The 12483-nt window shown below is 34.6% G+C and overlaps 1 protein-coding gene and 1 non-coding gene across 10 annotated transcripts in view; one reads left to right on the top strand and one right to left on the bottom strand.

Moving 5' to 3' along the window:
- The window catches only part of LOC129012642 (olfactory receptor 4N4C-like), an 88847-nt gene that overhangs the window by 21776 nt on the left and 54588 nt on the right, over positions 1–12483 (bottom strand). The window lies entirely within an intron of this gene.
- LOC129013468 (small nucleolar RNA U13) lies at positions 11806–11906 on the top strand. Its single transcript, XR_008493940.2, has one exon. It is a non-coding gene; the product is annotated as a small nucleolar RNA U13 (small nucleolar RNA).

Here is a 12483-nt window from a genome sequence, read left to right as displayed (position 1 = left end):
AAAGTATATTAAAATTAATATATAGTAATATATATTAATATATTATTAAAGTATATGAAAATATTTTATATACAACTAATATATATTTTAATATATTCTTTTAATTTACTTGAATATATTAAAGTATATTAAAAATATATTTTATATATAATATAAATTATATATATTTATAAATCATAACTACATATTTACATATATTACATATTTCTATATTATAATATATATTATATTATATATATTTGCTGCTTATTTCTCTTTTAATACACTTAGATATGGGGTGTTAGTGCTGTCAACTGAAGAATGATGAGGTTCATAAATTTGGAAAGGAGGACCTTTATTTCTCATAGAGTGCAGCCCGCAGGGTGGCTGTTATGACAGGCTGGGAAATATAGCCTCTGGCCAGGAGCCAGAAACAAATATTTCAAGACAGTGTCAAAAGGAATATGTACAGAGTGAGGTGGCCAAATGCATATGCTCAATAAGCTATAGGAGGAATTATGAATATTTATGAAAGGACAACCATGCACATGCACAATTGTGCTTCATGCACCTTCATGAGTATCATATAGTTGGTCTCTTATCAGGAAGGAATGCTGGTTAGTTGCTGAGTTAAAACCACAAAAAAACAGGGAGAGCTTCAGTGGTTGGTTGATATCAGCAGTGGAGTCTTTCAAAAGAGCTTGTTTCTATTTTGCACTTAGGTAGGAAAGTCTAATGGCAGTTAAGTGAGGGCGGGGATGTAAGCAGGCACGTCTGACCGCCTATCTTGTCATGGATGAAAACTCAGCTTTTAAGGTTACTCTGGGGTGCCCTTGACCAAGAGAGGGTCCATTCAGTAGGTTGGGGAGCTAAGGGTTTCATTTTTATTTTATTTCTCAGTGCCTTCATCCTAACCACAGCTGAACACTTACTAGCTATGTAACCCTGGACAACTCACTTACCTCTGCCTCAGTGTGCCTCATCAGTGCAATGGAAATAGTAACAGTACCTACTTCATAGGTATTGTAGTGATTAATGCATATAATGCTCCCCACATTTTTCCCAGACCCACAGTCCTGTTACGTTGTTGATGTATCACTATTTTTAAATCCTTCAGCTATTCTCAGAAGCTTGTTTTCTAAAATGCCTGAAATTTTGTATGAATTTTGTATATATAAGTTCCATAAAAATGTCATATTTCTATGGCTCCCATAATAGTGCTCTGTTTACACCTCCAGCACAAATTTTAACTCATTACATTGTAATTTTTCAGTTTGTATTTTGCAAAATATAACAGAAACTCTGAGCTCCTTGAGGTCATGGAGTATGTCTCATTTATATATCTACTGCCTAAAGTAGTTCCTAGCATGCTATGGTCTTCAATATGTGTTTGTTAAATGGATGGATAGATGGATGGATGGATGGGATGATTACATGGATTTTTTTATTGAATAGATAAATCAATAGACTTTGACAAAAATTAAACACCACAACATCTAATTGTTTTTATTAATTCATTTAGTCTTTCCCTACTCTGCTACATAATTCCTAATTTTGCTTTTTGGAATCCTTTTTGTTAAAATACATATTTCACCCACATTTATTTCAAGTAAGAGTCTCTTTGCTTTTAAGTTTCTTTTTTGCTTTTGTACTTATTTTCAAAATTTTTACTACTACTAACACTAATCCCTTTGAAATGAAATATTTCAAGCCTCACCTTTCCCATCCTCTTCACAGAGATCATGCTGAATAACTATAAGAAGAAGTAACTAAAGATTTTGAGGTTTTCCTGACTTTCTTCCAGGAGTAAAAGGATTCAAAATTTTGGAAGTTTATTTTAATAATCTGTCACACTCTGAAGACCCATAAATTGAAAAAGCCTTCTCTGAGCTTGTTTACAAATGGTTCATCCTATGAGTATAAAATGACCAAGCTGTCTCTTCAATGCCCTGTTCAACCCTGACTTTAAAATGCTGTAATTATTGAGATCAAGGCTGAGAACAATTTTTCACCCACTCTACAGCTAAGACCTGCTCTACACTATCATCACATTTCCCTAAGACATTTCCTTACATGCTGCTTTCTGTTTCTTACCACTGATCTCTGAGCATTTTACATAGTTATTCCCATCATTATATCTATCCTACTGTCTCAAAAATAGGATGGTTTATGTAAATGTTATAACAACATTCCACCTAACAATTACTGTGACAGTCTTAGTGCCTTCAGGAACTATGGGGAGGAGGTAGAAGAAGCCTCTTCCACCACCCACAGTGGAGGACTTTATCCTCTACATGTTGGTATATATCAGTTTCTGCCCTGATGTAACAGTAAACTAACTAGCAGCATGGGCTGTAACTGCAAAAATCAATCCTCTGGAGGCAAGGGGAAGCCAGGTAGGAACATAAGCTCTGAGGGAATAATTTAAAAGTCGATTTGCACTTCATCCAAAGAGCATAGAAACACAACTTTTGAGTTTCACAGAAGAAGTAAGAAAAATGGTGAATTTCCCAGGATTAGGGGTGGAAAATGCTACGATGTACAATATGTGTTCTCTAGAGTATGACATGCATTTTCAATTCTATTGTCCCAGAGGACACAACAAGTTGTGCTGGAACAAATGGTTAACCAGATTTTTAAAAAGAATTATATTTTATAACTTATACTTAACATAAATTGCAAAGGAGTAATTTTTTTAATTACTAGAAATATAGAGAGACTATTTAAATTATTTTGGAATAAATAAAAACTTTTAAGTATATACTGCCCCATGAAGGAAAAACAATAAGAAAAGAGTTATAGCATATTTGATAATGAAATTTAAAACTTTTCAATGGCAAACACAAATATAAGGGAAAATGTTAGAAATTAAAACAATTTAAAATTACTAGAAAATAAAGACAAATTTAACAGGAAAATAATAAACAAAAAAATAAATTTAAATAACTCCATTATATAAGAAGCACTTAAAAATCAGTCATACTATGGCAAAAATAATAATGACAATAATGCAATTTCAAAGTGGGTGAAAAACTTGAAGACATTTCTCTAAATAAAATATACAAATGGCCAACAGGTATATGCAAATATGGTCAGCATCACTAGTTGTCAAGGAAATGCATATCCAAACACCAATGCGACATTGCCTCATGCCTATTAGCACGGCTATTATCAAAAAACAAAAGAAGTGTTGGCTAGAATTTAGGGAATTGAAACTCCTATACACTGTTGGTGGAAATAGAAAATGGTGCAGTCACTATGAAAAATAATGTGTCAGTTCCTCAAAACATTAAAAACAAAATTATTATATGATTCAGCAATCCCACTTTTAGGAATATGTCCAAAAGAATTGAAATCAGAACCTCAAAGAGATACCTTCACACCCATGTTTACTACAACATTATTCACAAAAGCCAAGATATGGAAACAGCCTAAAAGTCCATAGACAGATGAACAAAGAAAATGTGTTAGACATCAGCTAGAATGGCAAAGTAGGTGATCTCAGTCTTTATTCCTCCCACAAGGAACAACAATTGGGCAAATATCCACAAATGAAAATAACTAGCAGAGATCAGGAATCTACTTCAGAAGTTAAAACAATAGAGCAGACAGAAAAACTTCAAGAATAACCACAAAAAATGGTAGAAAAAAGTTTCATTTTGCCTGTGTCATCTCCTTCAGGCTGGCAGTGCTCAGTATGGAGAGGTCACTGCTCAGCTTGCAAGTTCCCCTTGCAGAGAAAAGGAGAGTGGAGTGAACCATTTTACCCAGCCTACTGGAGCATTGCCCAAAAAACCAGTTTAAGTTTCACCCATCCCAGATTGCTAGGGAGACCAACATAGCTGAGAAATCTGTAAACTGCTGGTAACAAAGAGAAATGATGAGGTCTATCAGTATCAGTCATTTGGTAGGAATCAATGCAGTCCCCAATAGCCTGATCTGAGCAGAATTCCAGTAGCCTTCTATACCGAGGACCTCAACAGCCCTCATGGATGTAACACAGGATTCTTTGAGGGCCACTTTGCCAAGTGGAAATCTCGATGGCCAGCAGAGCCTGTGCTGAGGCTTCACTCAGGCCCTCTGAACTCGTTCTGCTCATTTGGCCTGGCAGGCTATGCTCCACTCATGCTCACTTGCCCAGATCCCATGACACCCACCGTAGCTCAGTGCACACCCATGGTTGGTTTGGGCATGCTATGACTGACTTCTGCCTTGAGTGCTGACATCTGGATAAGGGGGATGGAGCAGTGCCCAAAAACTCAGAGATGCCAGCAACTGTGGAGCCCGAAGAGGTGTTACAGCTTTTGCTCTGGGAGTCAAGGTCTGAGCCCCCAGGAAGTGTTACAGCTCTTGTTCATTCTCACTGCTGGCCGCTTCAGCAAACGGGGATGTGTCACAGCTCATTCAGTCCTGCTGCCCACAGCTCAGCAATTGGGGATGTGTGGCACCCAGCATTTTTTTTTTTTTCCACTTCTGTAGCTTGGTGAACAGGAGTGTGTCTTAACAGCTCTTTTCACACCCACTATTCAGTGGATTCTGGATTCTTGTCCTGCAACCAACAGGAATGAAGCATGCAGACACCACAGAGTGAGCAAGGCTGATGAGATTTTTATTGAGTGGCAGAAAACCTCTTGACAACGAGAGAGTAGCCAAAGTGGGTAGCCCTCTGTGTAAGAGTGGGGCTGAAAGCAGAGAGCCATCTGTGAGGCTGAGTCTGGGCTTTTTATGGGCTCAGAGTGGAGGAATCTGTGCTGATTGGTTCATGGGCAGGCCTGGAAAAAGCACCGTTTAATTGACTAAAAGGCACTGAGGAAGTTCTCACTTGGGTCATGCACTCCACCTTGAACTGGTGGCTTGGTTTTCAGGCTTCAGGTTGTCTTTGGCTTGAAGGTTGAGATTCACCAGGGACTTATCCCTGTCTGCCTAGGAATCTGTCTGTCTCCTGCCATTATCAGCTGCACATACCACACTGCTTTCACTACCAAGGAACCCACAATGATCACTGCACAAACTATAGTACTTAACTCCACAGAGGACTCCAGCAGGTTCAATCACTGACAAAATCAACACCCAAAGATCACAAAGAAGCAGGAAAACATGACACCACCAAAGGAAAAAAATTAATTTCTAGTAACCAACCCCAAAGAATTGGAGATCTATAAATTGCCTGGAAAAAATCAAAATAATTACCTAAGGAATCGGGGAACTACAAGAGAACACAAATAAATAGTTTAATGAAATCAGGAAGACAATCCAAGAAGAAAATGAGAAGCTCAATAAAGAGACAGAAAATATTTTAAAAAGAACCAAACAGAAATGTTGGAGCTGAAAAATACAATAGCTAAACTAAAAAAATGTAATAGAGGCTTGAACATCAGACGAAATGAAGCAGGATAAAAAAATAAGTGAACTCAAAGACTGAGCATTTTAAATCATCCAGTAAGTGGAGATAAAAGAAAAAAAAATGAATGAAACCTACAGAAGCCATGGAATACTATCAAGAGAGCTAACATTAGAATTATAGTAGGTTCAGAAGAAAAATAGAGAGCATTAGATAGAAAGCTTATTTAAGGAAATAATCATGGGAAACTTAGCAAATATCAGGAAAGAAATGAGCATCCAGATGGATGAAGCCTAAAGTTCTCCAGTCAATTCAACCAAAAAAAGAATCCACAAACATACATTATCATCCACCTGGCAAAAATCAAAAACAAAGAGAGAAGCTTGTAAGCAGCAAGAGAAAAGAATCATGTCATATAAAGAAGGACCCAAATAAAGCTATCAGTGGATTTCTCAACAGGAACTTTGAGGATCAGGAGAGAATGAAATAATATATTCAAAGCGATGGAAGAAAAATAAAACTGCCAACCAGCAATATTTTGCCAGCAAAGCTGTCCTTCAGAAATGAAGAAGATAAAGACTTTTTTCGAAAAAAAAAAAAAAAAGTTGAGTGAGTCTTCACTATTGCTTGCCTTACAAGAAATGCTAAAGGGGGATTTTTAAGATTAAATAAAAGGCAGCTAATTAGTAACACTAAAACATATAAAAATATAAAACTGGTAAAGTATATATATGGTTAAATTTAGAATATTCAAACACTATAATGGTGGTGGTGTAAATCACACCATCATTATAAAGTTATAAGAAGAATGTATGAAAAATGACTAGCTATAATAAATTCTTAAGACATACAAAAAATGTAAACTGTAGCATCAAAAGCACAATGTAAGAGAAGGGAAGTAAAAGTACAGAGCTTCTTTAGCAATCAAAGTTAAGATGTCATTGTTTTTAAATGAATTGGTTAAACAATAAGAATATTTATGTAAGCTTCATGGCAACCACAAATTAAAAACCTATAGTAAATACACAAAAGATAAACAGAAAAGAATCAAAGCATACTACTGAAGAAAATGATCAAATCACAAAGGAAAACAACAAAGGAGTGATAAAGGAATAAAGGATCTACAAAGCAACCAGAAAACAATTAATAAACTGACAATAATAAATCTTTACTTACCAACTATAAATAAGCAAATTTTGTCAATCAAAAGACAAAGAGTGGCTGAATTGATTTATGAACATAAAATCCAAGTAAACGCTGCCTGCAAGAAACTCACTTCACCTTTAATAACACACATAGACTAAAAGTAAAGGGAGAAAAAACAAAAATATGCCATGAAAATGAAAACCAAAAAGAGCAGTAGCAGGTACATGTGTATCAGACAAAATAGACTTTAAATACTGTCACAAGAGACAAAGAAGGTCACTAGATATTGATAAGAAAGTCAATTCATCAAGATAATAGAACAGTTATAAATATGAATATACCCAACATCAGAGCACCTAAATATATAAAGCAAATATTAACAAATCTAAAGCAAGAGATAGACTGCAATGCAATATTAATAGAGAACTTAAATATCTGATTTTCAACAATGGCTAAATCATCCAGAAAGTATATTATTAAGAAAACATTGTCTTGAACTACTTCAGACTAAATGAATCTAATAGACATACACAAAATCTTCGATCCAACAGCAGAAAACACATTCTTCTCAAGCTTACACAGAATATTCTCCTGGACAGATTGTATGTTAAGCCACAAACAAGTCTTAAGAAATTTCAGAAGACTGAAATCATATCAAATATATTTTCTGACCATAATGGTATGAAAGTAAAATCAATAATAACAGGAAAACTGGAAAATTCATGTACATATGGAAATTAAACAACAACCAATGGGCCAAAAAAAGAAATCAAAAGGTAAATGTAAAAATATCTTGAGACAAATGAAAACGGACATGACATACAAAAAGGTATGGGATGCAGCAAAATCAGTTTTAAGGGAGAAATGTATAGTAATAAATGTTTACAAAAAAAAAGAGGAAAGATCTCAAATTAACAACCTAACATTACAGCTGAATGAACTAAAAAAGGAACAAACTAAGCCCAAAGTTAGAAAAAAAGGAAATAAGAAAGATTAGAAAAGAAATCAATGAAAGTGGGACTAGAAAAACAGTAGAAAAGATCATGAAACTAAGACTGATTTTTGGAAATATAAATAAAATCAACAATACTTGATCTACACTGAGAAAAAATAGAAGACTTAAATAAATAAAAGCCAAAATGAAAAAGGAGACATTACAACTCATACTACAAAAAATATAAAGAATCATAAGATAATATCAATAACTGGATAGCCTAGAAGAAATGGATAAATTCCTAGACACATACAGCCTACAAGACTGAATCATGAAGAGATAAAAAATCTTAACAGTAATGAGTAAGGAGATTGAATCAATAATAAAATCTCCTATCAAAGAAAATCCTAGGACCCGATGGCTTCATAGTTGAATTCTACCAAATATTTTGAAAAGAACTAATACCTATCCTTCTGAAATCCTTCCAAAAAGTTGAAGAGGAGGGGATATTTTAAAACTCATTTTACAAAGCCAACATTGCCTTCATACCAAACCCAGATAAGGACACCAACAAGAAAAATAGATTATAGGTCAATATCCCTTGTGAACAAAGGTCCAAAAATCCTCAACAAACTACTGGCAAACCAAACATACCAGGACATTAAAAAGATTTTGCATCATGACAAAGTAGGATTTATTCCTGTGATGTAAGAATTATCCAACATACACAATCAACAAATGTGCTACACCACATTAACGGAATAAGAAATAAAAACCATGAGATAATCAAAACAAATGCAGAAAAATCATTAGACAAAATTCAACATTCTTTCACAATACATAATTTTCAACAAATTAATTATAGGAATGTACCTCAACACAATAAAGCCTGTATATCAGAAGCCTATGATAAACATTATACTCAATGATGAGAAATTGAAATGTTTCCCTCAAAGATCAAGAACAAAACCACTCTCCCCACTTCCATTCAACATAGTACTGGACGTCATAACCAAAGTAATTAGGAAAAAGAAATAAAGTGCATCCAAATAAAAAAGTTAGTGTCTCTGTTAGAAGACGGCGTGATCCTATGTAGAAAGAATCCTGAAGACTCCACTAAAAACTGTCAGAACTAATAAGCAAATTCAGTAATTTTGCAGACTACAAAATCAACAGAAAAATTCAGTTGCATTTCTTTACACCAATAATGATTTATAGAAAGAAAAAGTCAAGAAAAACTTATTACGAGCACATCAAAAAGAATAAAATACTTACAAATAAATTTAACTAAAGAGGTAGAATATCTGTACACTGAAAAGTATAAAACATTAATGAAATAAATTGTGGAAGACACAAATAAGTGAAACATATCCCATATTCATGAACTGGAAGAATTAATGTTGTTAAAAAGTCCATACTATGAAAATGATCTGTAGATTCAATGCAATCCCTATCAAAATGGCAATGAATATTTTTCACAGCAATGGAAAAAATAATTCTGAAATTCATATGCAACCACAAAAGAGCATGAAAATCTTAAGCAATCTTAAGTATAAGTACAAAGCTGGAGGTATTAAACTTCCTGATTTCAACTCCATTACAAAACTGTAATAAAACAGATGTTGCTGGCATAAAAACATACAGACCAATAAAACAGAATTGAAAGCTCAGAATTAAACTCACATACATACAGTCAGCTAATTTTTTCAACTAAGTTACCAAGAATATACACTGTAAAGGACAGACTCTTCTATAAATGATGTTGGGAAATTGGATATCCACATGCAAAGAATCCATGCTTCTCTTAATTCCAATCACAAAAGTTAATTCAAAGTGGATTATAAACTTAACATAAGACCTGGCTCCATAAACTCCTAGAAGGAAACATGGGGAAAAGTTCCTGGACATTGGTCTCATCCTTATTTGTTTGATGAACGGGAAATCTACAGAAAGGGAGAAAATATTTGTATACCATACATCCAATAAGGAGTTAATATCCAAAATATATACAGAACTCATACTACCAAATGGCAAACAAACAAGATTCTAAATGGGCAAAAGATATTTTAAAAATGATTTCATAAAATGGGCAAAGGATCTGAATAGATATTTTTCCAAAGAAGACACACAAATGGCCAACAGGTATATGGAAAAAATGCTCAAAATCAGAAATCATCAAGACAAATCAAAACCTCACTGAGATATCACCAACGACCTGTTAGATTGCCTTTTATCAAAAAGTCCAGTGATAACATGTGTTGGCAAGGATGTAAAGGAAACCTGATATGGTTTGGCTGTGTCCCCACCCCAATCCCATCTTGAATTCTAGTTCCCGTAGTCCTCACATGTCATGGGAGAGACCCAGTGAAAGGTAATTGAATCATGGGGGCAGTTTTCTCATGCTATTCTTGTGATAGTGAGTAAGTTCTCACAAGATCTGATGACTTTACGTGGGGCTTTATCCTTTACTCAGTTCTCAGTCTTCTCTCTCTTGCTGCCATGTGAAGAAAGACATGTTTGCTTCCTCTTCCACCATGACTGTGACTGTAAGTTTCCTGAGGCCTTCCCAGCCATGCTGAAATGTGGGTCAGTTAAACCTCTTTCCTTTATAAATGACCCAGTCTCAGATATGTCTTTATTAGCAGTGTGAGAACGGACTAATACAAAACCCTTGTAAACTTTTGGTAGAGATATAAATCAGTGCAACCATTATTGAAGGCAGTATGTAGCGTCCTCAAAAAATAAATAAATAAATAAATCTCTCATATAATACAGCAATCCTACTTCTAGGTATGTATACAAAAGAAATAAAACCACTATCTTAAAGACACATCTGCAGTCTCAAATTTACTGCAGCATTGTAACACTAGCCAAGATATAGAAACAACTTAAGTGTTCATCTACAGATGCATAGATTTTTTAAATGTGGTACAAACACACACAATGGATTATTCAGCCTTTAAAAGAAGGAAATCCTGCCATTTGCCGCAACATGGATAAACCTGGAGGACATTATGCTAAGTGCAATTAGCCAGACACATAACGACAAATACTACATGATATCCCATACAGGTGGAATATTTAAAAAAATCAAACTCATAGCAATGGACAGTAGAGTGGTGGTTAGCAGGGGCTGGGAAATTCCAGGAAAAAGAAGATGTTCATCAAAGGGTACAAACCTTCAGCTACAAGATAAGTACTGGAGACCAAATGTACAGTAGCTTCAAATTTGCTAAGAAAGTAGATCTCAAGTGTTAACACACACATATACACACATTATACACAAATGGTAATGATGTAACATGATGAATGTGTTAATTAGCTTGGTTGTGGTAATCATTTCATAAGTAGGCATATACCCTAAATATATGCAAATTTTATTTGTAAATCATACCTCAATAAAGCCTGAAAAAAATTGTAGTATATATATGCAATGGAGTATTATTCAGCCTTTAAAAAGCAAGATACAGAAGGACAAATACTGCATGATCTCACTTATATGTGGAATCTAAAATACTCAAACTGAAGGTAGAATGGTGGTTGCCAGAAGTGGAAAGGGAAGAGAGAAATGAGGAGATATGGACTAAAGGTTACAAAGTTTCAGTTATGCAAAAATGAATGAGTTCTGTAGAGTTAATGCACAACATGGTGTCTGTATTACAATGCAATACTGTATTGGACAAATGAAATGTACTAAGGGAGTAGATCTTAAGGGTTCACACCACACACACAGAAACATAACCCTGTGAGGTAATGGATATGTTAATTATCTTAAATGTGATGATCATTTCACAGTGTATACATATTTCAAAACATCAAGTTGCACACTTAAATATGTATGATTCTTATTTGTCAATTATACTTCAATAAAACTGGAAAAGGGGAATGAAGGAGAATAAGCTAGAACTTGTGGCCACATGCTGGTTGACCTCCCACTGAAGGTCATTCCTCCTTTCAAATGGCTATGATAAATACCTCTTTTTGGGTTTTCCGTATTTCCTCCCTCTCTCAGTCCCTTCAGGCACAATGGTGTAAACATCTCCACCGCATCTTACCCCTGATTATAGCACTGGCCTGTGTGGTACTCTATACCTATAAACTCATAGACAGCATCTCTTTAAATAAATCTTTATCAAATTATCCTATATTAAGTGTGCCATTAACTTCCTGTTGGAACTCTAAATGATATAATTTTCTATAAATGTATCCTTCCTTGAGTGTATCAACTTGTTTCATCCTATTGACTGTAGCTTTACAACTAAGATGCTTCAATATATGAGATAATATAAATTTTCACCCTCTCCTTTCTGTTTTATGAACCTGGAGGGCTTCCATCTTCTGCTTTCATCCATTTCTGTTGTCTCCTATGCCTACTATACATCTGTCATCTTAAAAGTGCCTTTTGATCCCTTTGTGGTTCATAAGCATGATGACTGAGTTTTTGCACTCCTGTGTGAGACGTAGCTCCCTCAAATCTTATGACATACACGTATTACCTGACTCACATGAAAAAAGAAAAAAGAGATTGGGATTTTTGTAAAGTGGCTTTAGCCACCCTGCATTGCATATATTAATTTATTGATCTCATTTCTTCCTCTTGTTTTGCTGGGATACATTATCCCACACTTTCAAAAAAAAAAGAGTACTTATGATGTAAACTTTATAAATTTTTGCCTGATTAAACATGCTTTATTCTATCTTCCTGATAGATTTGTTCTGTATAGAATTCTAGGCTGAAAATCAGCGTGAGAAACTTTTCCACTGTATTCTAAGGATGAGTTTGCTACAGAGCACACTCATGCCATTTGAATTTCTGTTCATTTATGAGCTATGTGGTTTTTTCTTAATGATTTTACAATATTTTCAATTGTTAAGGTGATAAAATTTCATAATAACTTGCCTTGGGATTTTTTTAAAATCTTGTGCTGGGCGTTCAGTAAATCTTTCATATCGAGAAAATTAAGCTTTTCTGTTCTAAGAAATTTAATTTCATTGTTTCTTTTAAATCCATCCTTCTGTTTAATTTGTCCTCCTGGAATATGTGTGAGTTGAATGGTTTGCCCCAACTTGATTCCTTGTGTTT

Source organism: Pongo pygmaeus, chromosome 15 (genome assembly GCF_028885625.2).
Source record: "Pongo pygmaeus isolate AG05252 chromosome 15, NHGRI_mPonPyg2-v2.0_pri, whole genome shotgun sequence".
NCBI classification, from domain to species: domain Eukaryota; kingdom Metazoa; phylum Chordata; class Mammalia; order Primates; family Hominidae; genus Pongo; species Pongo pygmaeus.
The sequence above is the reverse complement of the archived record's forward strand: the minus strand, read 5'-3'. Positions and strand labels throughout refer to the sequence as shown.